The following is a 15,362-nucleotide window of genomic DNA, read 5'->3' as shown; positions in this document are numbered from 1 at the left end:
CAACATGGGGAAACCCTGTCTCTACTAAAAATAAAAAAATTAGCCGGGTGTGGTGGCGCATGCCTGTAGTCCCAGCTACTTGAGAGGCTGCGACAGGAGAATCTCTTGAACCTGGGAGTTGAAGGTTGCAGTGAGCTGAGATCATGTCATTGCGCTCTAGACTGGGCAACAGAGCAAGACTCCATCTCAAAAAAAAAGAAAGAAAGAAAAAGGAAAAAACAGTCTTTAGGTCTTTTGTCCATTTTCTTATTGGTTTTTTTTTTTGTGTGTGTGGTTGTTGTTTTGTGATTGAGTTATATATATTCCTTATATATTTTGGATATTAACCTCTTAACAGATACATGGTTTGTAAGGCCAGGTGTGGTGGCTCACACTTGTAATCCCAGCACTTTAGGAGGCCAAGGCAGGCAGATCATCTAAGGTCAGGAGTTTGAGGCCAGCCTGGCCAACATGGTGAAACCCCATCTCTACTAAAAATTAGCAGGGCCTGTAATCCCAGCTACTCCGTAGGCTGAGGCAGGAGCATTCCTTTAACCTGGAAGGTGGAGGTTGCAGTGAGCTGAGATCACACCACTGCACTCCAGCCTGGGCAACAGAGTGAGACTCCAAGTTAAAAAAAAAAAGAAAAAAAAAGATACATGGTTTCTAAACATTTTCTCCCAATACGTAGGTTGCCTTTTCATTGTGTTGTTTCTTTGCTGTGCAGAAGCTTTTTAGTTTGATGTAGTACAAGTTGTTTATTTTTTATTTTGTTGCCTGAGCTTTTGGTATGCTATCCAAAAAGTCATTGTCAAGGCCAACATCAAGGAGCTAATATTAACCTATACAATTCAGTAGTTTTTAGTATAGTTACAGAGCTGTGCAAGCATTGCACAATCAATTATAAATCATTTTCATCACCTCAGAAAGAACTCCATACCCTTTAGCTGACATCTTCCAAGCCTCCAGCCCCAGGTAACTATTAATCTATTTTCAGTCTTTATGGATTTGTCTGTTCTGGGCATTTCATATAAATGGAATAATAATACGTAGTCTTCATGACTGGCTTTTTTCATTTAGCAAAATGTTTTCAAGATTCATCTGTATTTTAGCATGTATCAGTACTTCATTTTGTTTTATGGCTAAATAGTATTGCGTTGCATTGACATGTACAACATTTTGTTTATGCATTCATCAATAGATGAACATTTGGGTTGCTTCTACCTATTGGCTATTAAGAATAGCTGGATAAGACCGGGCACAATGGCTCAGGCCTGTAATCCCAGCACTTAGGGAGGCCAAGGCGAGTGGATCACAAGGTCGGGAGTTTGAGACCAGCCTGGACTATATGGTGAAATCCCATCTCCACTAAAAATACAAAAATTAGCTGAGTGTGGTGGTACATGCCTGTAGTCCCGGCTACTCGGGAGGCTGAGGCAGGAGAATTGCTTGAACCCAGGAGGCAGAGGTTGTGGTGAGCTGAGATCATGCCATTGCCCTCCAGCCTAGGCAACAAGAGCGAAACTCCGTCTCAAAAAAAAAAAAAAGAATAGCTGCATATTTTCATTCCCAACAGCACTGTCAAAAGGTTTCAATTTCTCTGTATTTTTACCAACACTTGTCTTTTTTATTCTAACCATCCTAGTGGGTATGAAGCAATATCTCGTTACGGTTTTCATTTGTATTACCTTAATAATTAATGATGAACGTTTTTTCATGTGCATATGGAACATTTGTAAATCTTGTTTGAAGAAGTGTCTATTCAGATCCTTTACCCATTTTAAAATTGGGTTATTTGTCTTTTTATTGTTGAGTTGTAAGAGTTTTTTGTATATTCTGAATATAAGTTCCTTATCATATATATGAATTGCAAATATTTTTTCCCATTATGTGAAGTGAAGTCTTCTTATAGATACAGTATCATGATTAATAAAGAATAGTTAATTTAGAAGAGCAGAGTACAAGGTGCAGCAGTGGGAGTTTTATCAGGACAAGCTTTTAGAAAGTTTCTTCCACTGTATGACTGTATTGATTGAAAGGAATGTGGCTGAAACTGTAACCAAAGGAGACATTATACTTCCAGAAAAATCTCCAGAAAATTATTGTAAGTGACAGTAGATATTGGATCAGACTCTAAAGTAAAGGGTGGAGAATTAACCAGTTAGCATGTAAGTTGGAGATAAAGTTCTCCCAGAATATGTAGGCACCGAAGTATTGCTAGGCAACAAGGATTACTTCTCATTTAGAGATGGTGACATTCTTCCAAGGTATATAGACTGAAATAAATCACTGTTGAAATGGCATCAACATGAAGCTGCCTATTTACATTCTATCGTGTAAAATAATTTTCACGTCTCTTTTGTAATAAACTAATGATGCCCAGTGTCTCTATAATTTGATTTTGCTGTGCTGATATAAACATTTCCAAATAAAAATATGTAAATTTAAAAATAGTTAATTTTTTTTTTTTTTTTTTTTTTTTTTTTTTTGAGATGGAGTTTCTTTCGCTCTTGTTGCCCAGGCTGGAGTACAATGGCGCGATCTTGGCTCACCGCAACCTCCACCTCCTGGGTTCAGGCAATTCTCCGGCCTCAGCCTCCCGAGCAGCTGGGATTACAGGCACACGCCACCATGCCCAGCTAATTTTCTGTATTTTTAGTAGAGACAGGGTTTCACCATGTTGACCAGGATGGTCTCGATCTCTTGACCTCGTGATCCACCCGCCTCAGCCTCCCCAAGTGTTGGGATTACAGGCGTGAACCACCGCGCCCGGCCTTAAAAATAGTTAATTTAAAGCTTATATAGACATTTTATTTCCAAGAAATGATAATGTTCAGCACTTAAATTGTTTTAATTAATGGTTAAGAATTAACTTCTGTGGGCCCAGTGGTTCACATCTATAATCCCAGCACTTTGGGAGACTGAGGCACGTGGATTGCTTGAGCTCAGCAGTTTAAGACATACCCGGGCAACATGGTGAAACCCCGTCCCTACCAAAAATGCAAAAAATTAGCGGGGCATGGTGGTGCATGCCTGTAATCCCAGCTACTGGGGAGACTGGGGTGGGAGTATCACTTGAGGCTGAGCCTGGGAGGCAGAGGTTGCAATGAGCTGAGATGGCGCCGCTGCCCTCCAGCCTGGGTGATAGAGTGAGACCCTGTCTCAAAAAAAAAAGAAAAAGAATGTAATCCCAGCACTTTGGGAGGCCGAGGCGGGTGGATCACAAGGTCAAGAGATCGAGACCATGCTGGTCAATATGATGAAACCCCATCTCTACTAATACAAAAAAAATTAGCTGGGCATGGTCGCGCGTGCCTGTAATCCCAGCTACTCAGGAGGCTGAGGCAGGAGAATTGCCTGAACCCAGGAGGTGGAGGTTGCGGTGAGCCGAGATCGCGCCATTGCACTCCAGCCTGGGTAACAAGAGCGAAACTCCATCTCAAAAAAAAAAAAAAGTCTTGTGCTTTAGATCAGTGATTGCCAAACTTTATCAAGCATCAGAATCACTCGGACAACTTGTTAAAACATTCTTTGCTAGCCTCCGTTCCCAGAGTTTCTGAATCAGAAAGTCTCGAGTAGGGGTCCAGGAATTTATAATTTTAACAGAACATGTTGATGCTTTGGTTCATGGACCACTTCCTTAATAATCCCTATAACTGTCATAAAGAATTAGTGATATGCTGATATATAAGAATTTCTACCTGATAAAAATAAAATTTTTATTTATAGCTCATATTTGCATCTCTTCAATTTGCATATATTTGCATATATAAAGTTTTTATATTTAGTCATGGTTTGTGCCTAAATCCATGGGTTTCTTTTAGATATAAAGTCCACTTTTTTCCATGGATGCTTGTCTCCTGTCAGATCCTCATGAGTTTCCTTGAGTTTAATAAAATAATAAAAACTCTTAAGCTTAAAGATACTTTATAGATCATCCACTTCTCCTCACCCCTCAGAGATTAGTTAAATCTCAATCCAAGATTGTATAGCTAATTATTGGTAGGTATAGATAGTTCTTAGGGAGTTTATTTCTGGCAGGTCTTTATTGCTTGAAGAAAAGTAAAAATGTATTTCAGCTAAGATATTTTTAGTGACTTTCAAATACAGATCTCTTTGGTAACATTTTATCAGATAATAAATAAGCTTAAGTTATTTGAAATGACTTTACTTGATTATGTGCCAAATGCTATTTGATTATTTTACCCCAAAGTAATACATTAATTTAGCCTGCTAAATAATTTTTAAAAGGTATGTCTTATAGGCATCTCTTTCATTCTGTTCTTAAAACATATGAGAAAGAAATAGCTGAAGAATATGTGCCAGTGAGATGTGGCACAGATTTCCATCAATAAACTCATAAAATTGAGTAGAATCCACAGGTTGTTTTTTAGAGACGTCTGACACCTATTAGAAAGTTTAGAGGGAATGATGAGGAAGGGGTATGTAATAGAAAAAATATAAGTCTGTCCTCTTCCTCCTTTTAAAAATTCTATCTCCCTAGCCAAGTCTGCTTAAGGAAAAAGTCTTGCTTTCCCCTGTCTAGGTTATAGGCTTGTAGATGTTCATTTTAATAATTGCCGAATTATTAAAATCTCTTTTCTTTTAGCCCTTCAGCTTAGTAGTCAATCAAGGTTTGTTTTTCTAAATTAGATGATCTACATTGTTTGCTTCATGGGAGGAATTTGGGTAGCCAAATAGGTAGCTCCACACACATATCTAGCTTCTCAGGTATCAAGTGTAAAATGCATAGAAAAATACTATTAAACATTAAAAATAGATTGAAGGCACTGTTGACTGACTTGTCAAATTATTTTCTAGTTACCTTTGGTCAGCACATGCCTAGACTTCTATACAGCCAACAGTCTATTTCAACCATTCTGTAATGTTGTTAAAATAATTTTCCTGCTTCATTGTTGAAACTCTGATGATTCCCTTCTGTCCTCTTTGCACACAGCTTTATCGTATATAAATTTCAGAATATGTGGAATTGAAATAATTTTTATCTCAGGAGCAAGCATTCCTATTAAGGCTTGGTGTGTTTTCATCATTTTAATTTTGCTTGGAATATAGAACTCATTAGAGTGGGAAATGCACTTCCGCTCCAGATTCAGTAATGAGGAGTTATTTCAGTGTCTCAGACATAAACTTTTGAATGTAGCCTGCAGAACTTTGGTACTTGAGAGCCACATTCTGCCTGGCTGTTAGTTCTCTTCATAACCTAGGAAATATGCCTTACCTTAGCTTTTCCTAACCGAATCTCTCATCTCTGAGCTAAGACTTTTCCCCTAGCTTAATCATAGTGTGTCTTCCTACAGGAAGCCTTTTCAGGTTTATCTGTACCCATCTACGAGTAATCAAGTAGTTTCTCAAACTGGAATCCCTAGACGTTCTCAGTAGTATGAGAATTCTCTGGGATTTAAACAGTTTTGTGGTTCTCTGTATAGATGGAAATGCCATACATCTGGTGTCTACTGGAAGGTGGAGTTGAAAATGATCATTGTGAAACAATACCAGAATCTTTCTGAAACTTTTGCAAGCAGCAAATTTGAACAACTGGTTTAAAATAGAGATTTTAAAATTTCATTCAGTGTAACTGTATGAAGTGCCTTAGATAGCTTTTATGGTAGCTGAGAGGAAGGATAAACTGGAGGCTGAAGACACCACCCTCATTTTAACCTGTTTGGCCCTACTTTTATTTGTATTGTATATTATGGCTCAGTGAAGATTTCTCTTTGGAGCTTCTCCCCATATAAAAATTTTGAAAACCATTGGACTAACAGGTTTATGGCTTGTGGTTTTGTTAGGGGAATAGGGATGATGTATGTGGCTACGTTATTTGTAAATAGATTTTTCTTAGTTAACCTAACAAAGAATCCTTAGAAATTGTTACTGATAATGGAGAATGTTATTCCAGGGCATCTTAGATTGGTAGATAGTAGTTCTCAAGTTTTTTGGTCTCAGGACCCCTTAACTTTTTTTTTTTTTTTGAGATGGAGTCTCCCTCTTGCCCAGGCTGAAGTGCAGTAGTGTAATCTTGGCTCACTGCCACCTCTGCCTCCTGGGTTCAAGCAATTCTCTGCCTCAGCCTCCCAAGAGGAGCTGGGATTACAGGCGCCCACTACCATGCCCGGCTAATTTTTTGTATTTTTAGTAGAGATGGGGGTTTCATCATCTTGGCCAGGCTGGTCTTGAACTTCTGACCTCATGATCCACCTGCCTCGACCTCCCAAAGTGCCAGGATTACAGGCGTGAGCCACTGCGCCAGCCTTCTTCACATTCCTAAAAAAATATTGAGACTCTCCAAAAGTACTGTTTGTATGCATTATACACATCAATTTTTAAATAAAATTAAAATTTTCAATATTTATTTATTTAAAAATAATGAACCCATTACATGTTAACAATAACATTTTATTTCTTGGAAAAAATAGCTGTTTTCCAAGAAAGAAAAAACAAAAAAAGAAAAAGAAAATAACTGTTTCCCAAAACAAAACAAAAAAATCAGCAAAGAGTGGCATTGTTTACTATTTTTGCAACTCTCTCTCTTTGTTTCGAGAGAGTCTTGCTTTGTTGCCTAGGCTGGAGATCATGCCTAGGATGATCTCAGCTCACTGAAACCTCCGCCTCCTGGGTTCAAGCGATTCTTCTGCCTCAGCCTCCCAAGTAACGGTACTACAGGTGCCTGCCACCATGCCCGACTAATTTTTGTATTTTTAGTAGAGATGGGGTTTCACCATGCTGGCCAGGCTGGTCTGAACTCCTGACCTCGTGATCTGCCTGCCTTGGCCTCCCAAAGTCCTGGGATTACAGGTGCCACTGCGTCCAGCCTGCAAATCTCTTAATAGTACAATCTGGATTCTCATTTTCTGTTTCTGCATTCAGTCGGTTGTGATACGCTGTTTTAGTTGAAATATATGAAGAAAAATTCAGCCTCCTGCATATAAATATTTGAAAAGAGAAAAGGTATTTAACAGGTTTTTCAGATATTATGAACACTGTATTCTTCTTTGATGTCAAACCCCTCAAGTGGTGGTTTCTTTTTTTTTTTTGAGACAGAGTCTAATTCCGTCACCAGGCGCCAGGCTGGAGTGCAGTGGCGCGACCTCGGCTCACTGCAACCTCCACCTTCTGGGTTCAAGCAATTCTCCTGCGTTAGCCTCCCGAGTAGCTGGGACTACAGGCGCGTGCCACCACGCCCAGCTAATTTTTTTGTATTTTTAGAAGAGACGGGGTTTCACCATGTTGGCCAGGATGGTCTTGATCTCTTGACCTCGTGATCCACCCGCCTCGGCCTCCCAAAGTGCTGGGATTACAGGCGTGAGCCACTGCACCCGGCCAAGTGGTGGTTTCTTATAGGTTAATTGCAACATGGAATCTGAAATTATAGCAATGAACTTTTTGTTCCTTACAGTAAAAGTTGCAATGTATCCTTATAAAGAGAATGTAAAGGCCTTCCATTTGGCTTTTCATAATTGCCACTCCATCACACTCAAAAGTCAAAGTTCTTAAGTGATCTGGCCTCCTGCTGTCTCTCTGATCTCATCAACTCTGCTGACTCTGCTCTAGTCGCACTGGTCTCCTTGCTGTTTGTTCCTCTAAACAATCTCCCATCTCTGGGCTTTTGTGCTTGTTGTTTCCTTTTACTTCTTAACAAATAGATTAGATATTGTGTGAAATGATCTTAATTTAGTAAAAACCTACCAGAAGAATATATTTGTTGAATGTGAAAATAATCTATGAACAGAACTGCTTATACTTGATAATGGCATTGTAATCAAAAACACTCAACACCTTCATGTCAGACTCTGACCCTGTCATGTCTTGGTGGAAGTGAAAGTGTAAGTGGCACCAAGTCATTTGAATTGCCAGTACTTTGCTATAGAGTACACAAATGTACCTCCTCATTGCAATAACACTAGAAATTGTTTACTACTGTAGTTTACGAAGAACTAACCACATAGATGATCATGCATTTCAGGAAAATATAATAGAAAAAGAAAAGATTCTAACCCAGGTCTTAATTATTCACTTATGGAAGAATGGCCTGTATATCTTCATTATATGTATAGGAGAAAATAGTGCCTATTTTTCAAGATCATTGGAAGGTTAGATATCCTTTTGTTAAATCATGTTAGTTTAAAAAATGCATTTATTTTAAAAATTAAAGTATTTCTATAGGATTAATAATTGATTTTTTTGAGATCTTTGTGCATGCTTAACATGACTTTTTAAGAGTCACATTTTACCAAAGAAATAATAGTGTCTCATTAAAGTTCTGACGTTAACATTGTAGCACTTTGATATTTAGAAGTAAATTGTTTTCATTTTAAGCTTTAATTTGAGAATTTAAGTAATATGAAGTTTTTCTCAAATGCCTAGTTTGGAGAGACTATTTTTATAACTAAGAGCTTTCAAATGGGTTTAAATTTGTCTTGCTTTGAAGATATTTTATTTCATATCACACTTTCAGATTTTAGTTTTGTAAAATTCCAAGTTGCTTTTTCTTGAATTATAAATTTATTTAGTGTTTTGTTTTTTAATCATTTATTCATTCAACCTGCCAACAGAAATGCCAAGCAGTATTCTAGATACCAGGAGAGAGCGGGTGATCAGGCAAAGTCTCTCACATTCCAGTAGGAGAAAGCAGAGAAATAAATAGACAGAGAAATACTGTGGTTTTAGATAAGAGTAAGTAGAATAAAGAAAATAAAGCAGGTTGTGATAAGTAGGGTCTGAGAGGCAGGAGAGGAGGTGGTACTTTTAAAAATAAAGGCCAAGGACCGCCCCTCTGAGGAGGTGACATTTGAGAAGAGACCAGAATGTTCAGAAGCAGCCAGTCATGCAAAAAAATCTGATGGAGGAGCACCCTAGGAGAGGGTAGTTACTGTAAGACCATGAAGCAGGACAAGCTTGGGGTGTACAAGAAACATCAAGACAGCAGTGTGTGCAGTGAGCCATGATCCTCCCACTATATTCCAGCCTGGGTGAAAGAGTGAAACCCTGTCTCCAAAAAGAAAAAAAGCAACCAGTATAGTATATATGAAGAAGAATGACAAAAGTTAGATTTGTAGAGATAGACAAGGACCACTTCATGTAGGGCTTTAGCATTAGTGATAGTAAAACATTCGAGGATTTTAGGTGAAGGAGTGACATCAAATTTAAGTTAAAATTTTAATTTTGGCCAATTTGTGAGGAAAAACAGACTTTCATGAGAGTACGAATGAAGCAAAGTGACTATTTTAGAAAAAAGCAATGGCAGTGGCTCATGCCTGTAATCCCTGCACTTTGGGAGGCTGAGGTGGATCACCTGAGGTCAGGAGTTAAAGACCAGCCTGGTTAAAATGGGGAAACCTTGTCTCTACTAAAAATACAAAAATTAGCCAGGCATGGTGGCAGGTGCCTGCAATCCCAGCCACTTGGGAGGCTGAGGCAGGAGAATCACTTAAACCAGGGAGACTGAGGTTGCAGTGAGCCGAGATTGCACCACTGCACTCCAGCCTGGGCGATAGAAGAGCCTCTGTCACAAACAACCAAACAAACACCTGTGACTATTTCCCTTTTGAAGAATATATTTACTACAGTTGAGCCTGGAGTCAGCAGACTCCCTCCCTTTCCTAGGACATCCAGCCATGTTTTAGTAAAGCAGAAAGATGTGGGGAAAAGCCATTTCTAGTATTCCTGTTTTACACTAGTTTTCCTCTAGCCTTCCTGTCTACCAACATGGAATTGTTGGGGAAGGGCATTTTTTATTTTACAGTGATTTAATATCTAACCACTTCTTATTTTGATAGGATAGAGGCATTATATGATAAAATTATTAAAAATGTAATCCAGGCTTGCTTACCAATATCTAATATGTTAAATTGCGTGTTTGCTAATTGCATGTCTCAAAGCTCTCAAGCATAATGGGGTCCGGAACTTTTGATCTCTTGTTCCCTCTCCCAGTTATAGAAACATCTGCTCATCTTACAGTATTCCTTATCCTAGTATATGCACCTGCCTCTGGCCAGTGATCTGGGCCCTACCTAGCTCTAATTTCATTTCCTTCACTGTCCCCTTCACTTGTATACATTGTTTCCTTTGCCTAGAATGTTATCCCTCTCACTTCACCAATACACTTTTCACCTAAATTCTGCTCACCTTTCAGCTTTAATCTTTTCCAGAACCACTAGGTTAACACCCATTTTGTAGCCTCATGTCCTATACTTTTAAAGAACGTCAATAATAGCTACAGGTAACATTTACTAAAGATCGACAATATATTGGTACGTGATGTTACCAGAAGGAGTAAGTAATTTGCTCAGGATTACAGTCTGGTAATTGAAAAAACAAAGATTTGAATGTAGACAATGTAGCCCACACTTAACCTTTTTACTACTCTGCCTCTTACATAGTTATGTTTTTATTATTATTTTTAAATAAATTATTTGTTTAATGTCTAGTTCCCATACTGTACTTCTAAGCACCATGAGCGTGGGGTTGTATCTTTTATACTATCTGTTGCATGTGTGCATGTATCCTATTTGGGATACAGCCTCCCCATTACTCAGAAAGTCTGAAACTGAATAAAATTCATAGGTAGAATTCACAGATGACATTGACCGTTTTACTATCTAGAAATGATAGTTTGTATAAATGTGAGGAAATCTGTTCGCCTAGTAAATCAGTTTACTGTGAAGTGGTCGTATGTCAGGGAACCTGATTTATTTGGAGACGTTCTAATTTTAAAAAGTTTTTTTTCTTGCTTGTTATGGTTTTGGTTTACTAGAAAGATACTCAGATCACAGTTGCCATCTGTTGGCATTTTAAGGAAGACTGCCAATGATAGACAGTAGACACATATCACATGTATTGTGAATTGCCACTCCAGCTTTAAATACACCTCTTAGAATGTGGTTGAAACTTAACATAGGGTAGGATGACTGTGGTGGCCCATGCCTGGAATCCCAATACTTTGGGAGGCCAAGGCAGAAGGATCGATTGACCCTATCTCAAAAAAATAAATAAAAATAAAAATAGAGTAGGTTGGATGGGAGCACTAGCAGAAAAAAACACTGGGAATTTGATAAAGTGCCCCTATCTGTGTCGGGACATCATTGATAAAGGGATACATGCCACTTTTGGAAGATAAAGAGCATAGTTGAAGAGGAACTAAAAAACCATCAGAGACACTTTTCTTGAGTCAGTTCCTTGTTTTATTGGTGAGAACTCTGTTATCACATAGTAATATTTTTAAAAAGTTGTTTAGAAAGGTCATTACTGTTTTTAAAGCAAAACACATGAAAGATGATATGAATTTAGCACTTGACACATGTTTGCAATTTGATGTGTGTAGTTATTTTCTGTGGGAAAGGACTTTAAATATGTCTTTCCCATGGCTAATATATACACTGGAGTAAACCACATACCAATGAAAAATTTTAAATTTATATTTTATATACACATAGGCATAAATGTTATAAATATGCATAAATAATTTTTAGTAGAGTTTTGGGGGAAGAATGATTCATTCTTTCCCTTTCCCCCTTTTTCTTCTCTTCTGTCCACATCCCTGCCTTGCTCAGAACCATTTATAACCCATGTTGACAAGGAAGATAATATTCTGCTATGTTTTGCTGTCATGCTCGTGTGTAAATATGTACTTACAGTTACACATACACGTGTATGTATATGTGGGTTTTTTTTTTTTTTTTTTTAGAATTCCCTGTATTTTACATTCTTCTGTGAGTTTCTTTTTTTCTCTTAAGAATAACTTGTGGAATACCTTCTTTTCTCACTTAAGAATAGCTCTAATTTGTTCTTTTTCATGGCTACATGTATAGTTGTATTAGTTTGCGAGGGGTGCCATAACAAAGTACCACAGACTGAGTGACTTAAATAACAGAAATTAATTTTCTCACAGTTTTGGAGACTAGAAACCCAAGATAAAGATGTTGGTGGGTTGTTTTTTTCTGAGGCCTCTCTCCTTGAGTTATAGATGGCTGTCTTCTCCCTGTTTCTTTATGTGGTCTTTCTTCTGTGTCCAAATTTCCTCCTCTTATTAAGGTATCAGTCTTGGATTGGATTCAGGCCTGCCCTAATGACCTCATTTTAACTTAATTACCTCTCTAAAGACGTTATCTCAAAATATATTCACATTCTGAGGTACTGGGGCTTAGGACTTCAGCATATGAATTTTGGAGGGACACTATTCAGCCCTTAACAATCATTTTCCACAATGTATCCAACCATTCCCTTACTGGTAATCATTTACATTATTTCTGGTTTTTGCCACCATGCAATAAAATCTTTGTATATCCTTTCATTTTTATAGGATAAATTCCCAAAAATGTATTCTCTGGGCAAAGGGTATATTTTTAATTTTGAAAGTAGTTGTCAAATTACTTTTCAAAAACATCCATATTGGTTAGCATTTCTACTTGTAAGGTATGAGAATACGTTTTCCAAGAACAGTCTGCATTCAGGATCCCTCTTCCGATCTTTCTCCTTCCATCTACTCCTCAACTGCATATAATTTGGGTTTTGCTCGAGCTACTCTATTCATATTCTTCTCTCATAGGCCACTAATTCTGTGGTATTGCTACATTAATTGTTCTTTTACAAATATTCTGTTTGTGTTTTGCAACATTTGAAGCTCCTGGAGACTGGTTTTTGTGTATTACTTCTCCTGACTTCCTTAAGAATATACCCTAACCACCATTTCCTGATTCTTTTGCTTCATCTTTGTCTGCTTGCAGTAGATGTAGGTGCTTCCCAAGATCCCATTCTGCTTTATCTAAATTGCTCCTTTCCACCTTGGAATAGGAGATTTTTATCTACTTCTATTTCTGCTATTACGTCTGTGAAAGTTAATCATCAAATCAGGTCATTTTTGTCATACTCAGCTAAATCAGTTGAGGGGCCAAGGGGAACGCACATTCAGGGTCTATAACATTGCTCTAGAAATGTAATTCTCTGCAAGTCTGGCAGCTAAAACTGCCTATTTATAACCAAAAACCAGTTTTATCTACATCTGCTGAGATAACTTGCTATAGCTCTGGGACTAATTTTGCTCACCAGCTGGAGCTTACCAGCTCCCCAAAGTCTTACTAATACCAATAAACTTTCTCTCAAGACCACACATAACATTTCCTCTTCTTTATAAAACTCCCAACCATATCTTTGTTCTTTGGACATACTGAAGACCACCCAGTCTATGTGTGTGCCCCAAGTTACAATTCTTTCTTCCCAAATAAAACAAATTTACAGGTTTGTGTCTACATTTTTCTTTTGACTTTGACACCTGGGGTGATTGGATGAATCCCAGATCCATGTTTTTGGCCATAAGCTGTCTTTTTTTTTTTAAATTAAAATAATAACAAATGGAATACTTCACGAATATACATGTCATCCTTGCACGGGAGCCATGCTGATCTTCTCTGTATCGTTCCAATTTCAGTATATGTGCTGCCAAAGCGAGCACTAAGCTGTTTCTTGAGCCTCAGACCTAGCTAGATTTCAAGCTGTTCTCTAATAAATTTAAAGTAAAAATTTACAGTAAAGTTTGATTATTACCATAAGATACCTCTGGGTTTTCCCTGTTTCTCTTTATTCTTTGATTAACATAGATCTGGGTTTTTTGTTTGTTTGTTTTTGCCAGAAACGTAGAGGAAAAGGGAAAGATGTGGTAACACAAAGCTAACAATAGCACAAATAATGTAAGCTTTGTGAGGACTGGAACATTGTCTTACTCTGCTTTCTCAAACGCCTTCTATACTGCTTAACATATGAGAACACATCTCAAAGACAAAAATCCACCAAAAAACAAAAACTTTTTTATTTATTTATTTTTTTTGAGACGGAGTCTTGTTCTGTCACCCAGTCTAGAGTGCAGTGACACGATCTTGTCTCACTGCAACCTCCACCTCCCAGGTTCAAGCGATTCTCCTGCCTTAGTCCCCCGAGTAGCTGGGGTTACAGGTACCCGGCTAATTTTTGTATTTTTAATGGAGATTGGGTTTCACCATCTTGGCCAGGCTGGTCTCAAACTCCTGACCTCGTGATCCACCCACCTCGGCCTCCCAAAGTGCTGAGATACAAGCATGAGCCACCATGCCCAGCCCAAAAAACTCTTATGAACTAAATATTAATAATTAACTATTTACTGTTTCCAATTAGTCTTAAAGATTGAACAGGCAAGTTTTTACAGGGATGTGGGGATGGCTACTGGGTACAAAAAGTAGTTAGAATGAATAAGACCTAGTATTTGATAGCACAACAGAGCGACTATAGTCAGTAATAGTTTAATTGTACATTTTTAAATAACAAAGTATAACTGGATTGTTTGTAACACAAAGGGTAAATGCTTGAGGGAATGGATACCCCATTTACCATGATGTAACTAGTATGCATTACATATCTGTATCAAAGTATCTCATATACCTCATAAATATATGCACCTGTGTACTCACACTTTTTAAAAAAAATTGGTTTTATCAAAAAAGGTTGAATAAGCAAGTTTTTATAACAATATATCCCAATATTTATTAATTTAATAGCTATGAACATTCTATCTTTTTGAGAGAGTCTTGCTCTGTCGGCCAGGCTGGAGTGCAAAAATTTTAGCCGGGCATGGTCGTGGTCGCCTTAATCCCAGCTGGCACTCACTGCAACTATTGCCTCCTGGGTTCAAGTGATTCTTCTGCCTTAGCCTCCCAAGTAGCTGGAATTAAGGCACCCACTACCATGCCCGGCTAATTTTTGTATTTTTAGTAGAAAAAGGGTTTCCCCATGTTGGCAAGGCTGGTCACAAACTCCTAACCTTAGGTGATCTGACTGCCTCAGCCTCCCAAAGTGCTGGGATTACAAGCGTGAGCTAACACGCCTGGCAAGTTTTTTTCCTCCGCAAGACGGTGTCTCACTGTGTTGCCCGGGGTGGAGTGCAGTGGCGTGATCTCTGCTCACTGCAACCTCCAACTCCTGGGTTCAAACAGTTCTCCTGCCTCAGCCTCCCGAGTAGCCGGGATTACACCTACAGGTTGCTGTGGCTAGCTAATTTTTAAATTTTTAGTAGAGACGGGGTTTCACCATGTTGGCCAGGCTGGTCTCGAACTGCTGACCTCCAGTGATCTGCTCGCTCATGCCTCCCTAAATGCTGGGATTACAGGCCTGAGCCACCACACCTAGCCACTATGAACAGTCTTTACTAATAAATAAGCACTATCTTGTATTACAGCTATAAAAAATTTTTTTCTTGTTTTTGAGACAGGGTCTCACTCTGTCACCCAGGCTGAAGTGCAGTGGCAAAATCATAGATCACTGGAGCTTTGAACTCCTGGGCTCAGCCTCCTGAGCCTCCAGAATAGCTGGGACCACCTAAGCCCAGATAATTTTTTGATTTT

At 38.4% G+C, this 15,362-nt stretch overlaps 1 protein-coding gene and 1 non-coding gene across 3 annotated transcripts in view; one reads left to right on the top strand and one right to left on the bottom strand.

The window, feature by feature from the left end:
- Nucleotides 1-15,362, top strand: part of SOS1 (SOS Ras/Rac guanine nucleotide exchange factor 1) — a 133,987-nt gene that overhangs the window by 27,695 nt on the left and 90,930 nt on the right. The window lies entirely within an intron of this gene.
- On the bottom strand, nucleotides 13,338-13,444 carry LOC135269752 (U6 spliceosomal RNA). Its single transcript, XR_010338016.1, has one exon. It is a non-coding gene; the product is annotated as a U6 spliceosomal RNA (small nuclear RNA).

This window comes from Aotus nancymaae, unplaced genomic scaffold, assembly GCF_030222135.1.
Source record: "Aotus nancymaae isolate 86718 unplaced genomic scaffold, 86718_ANA_hifiasm-v0.15.2.pri h1tg000057l, whole genome shotgun sequence".
Classification (NCBI taxonomy): Eukaryota; Metazoa; Chordata; class Mammalia; order Primates; family Aotidae; genus Aotus; species Aotus nancymaae.
Note: the sequence above shows the minus strand (reverse complement) of the source record. Positions and strands in the feature narration are given on the sequence as shown.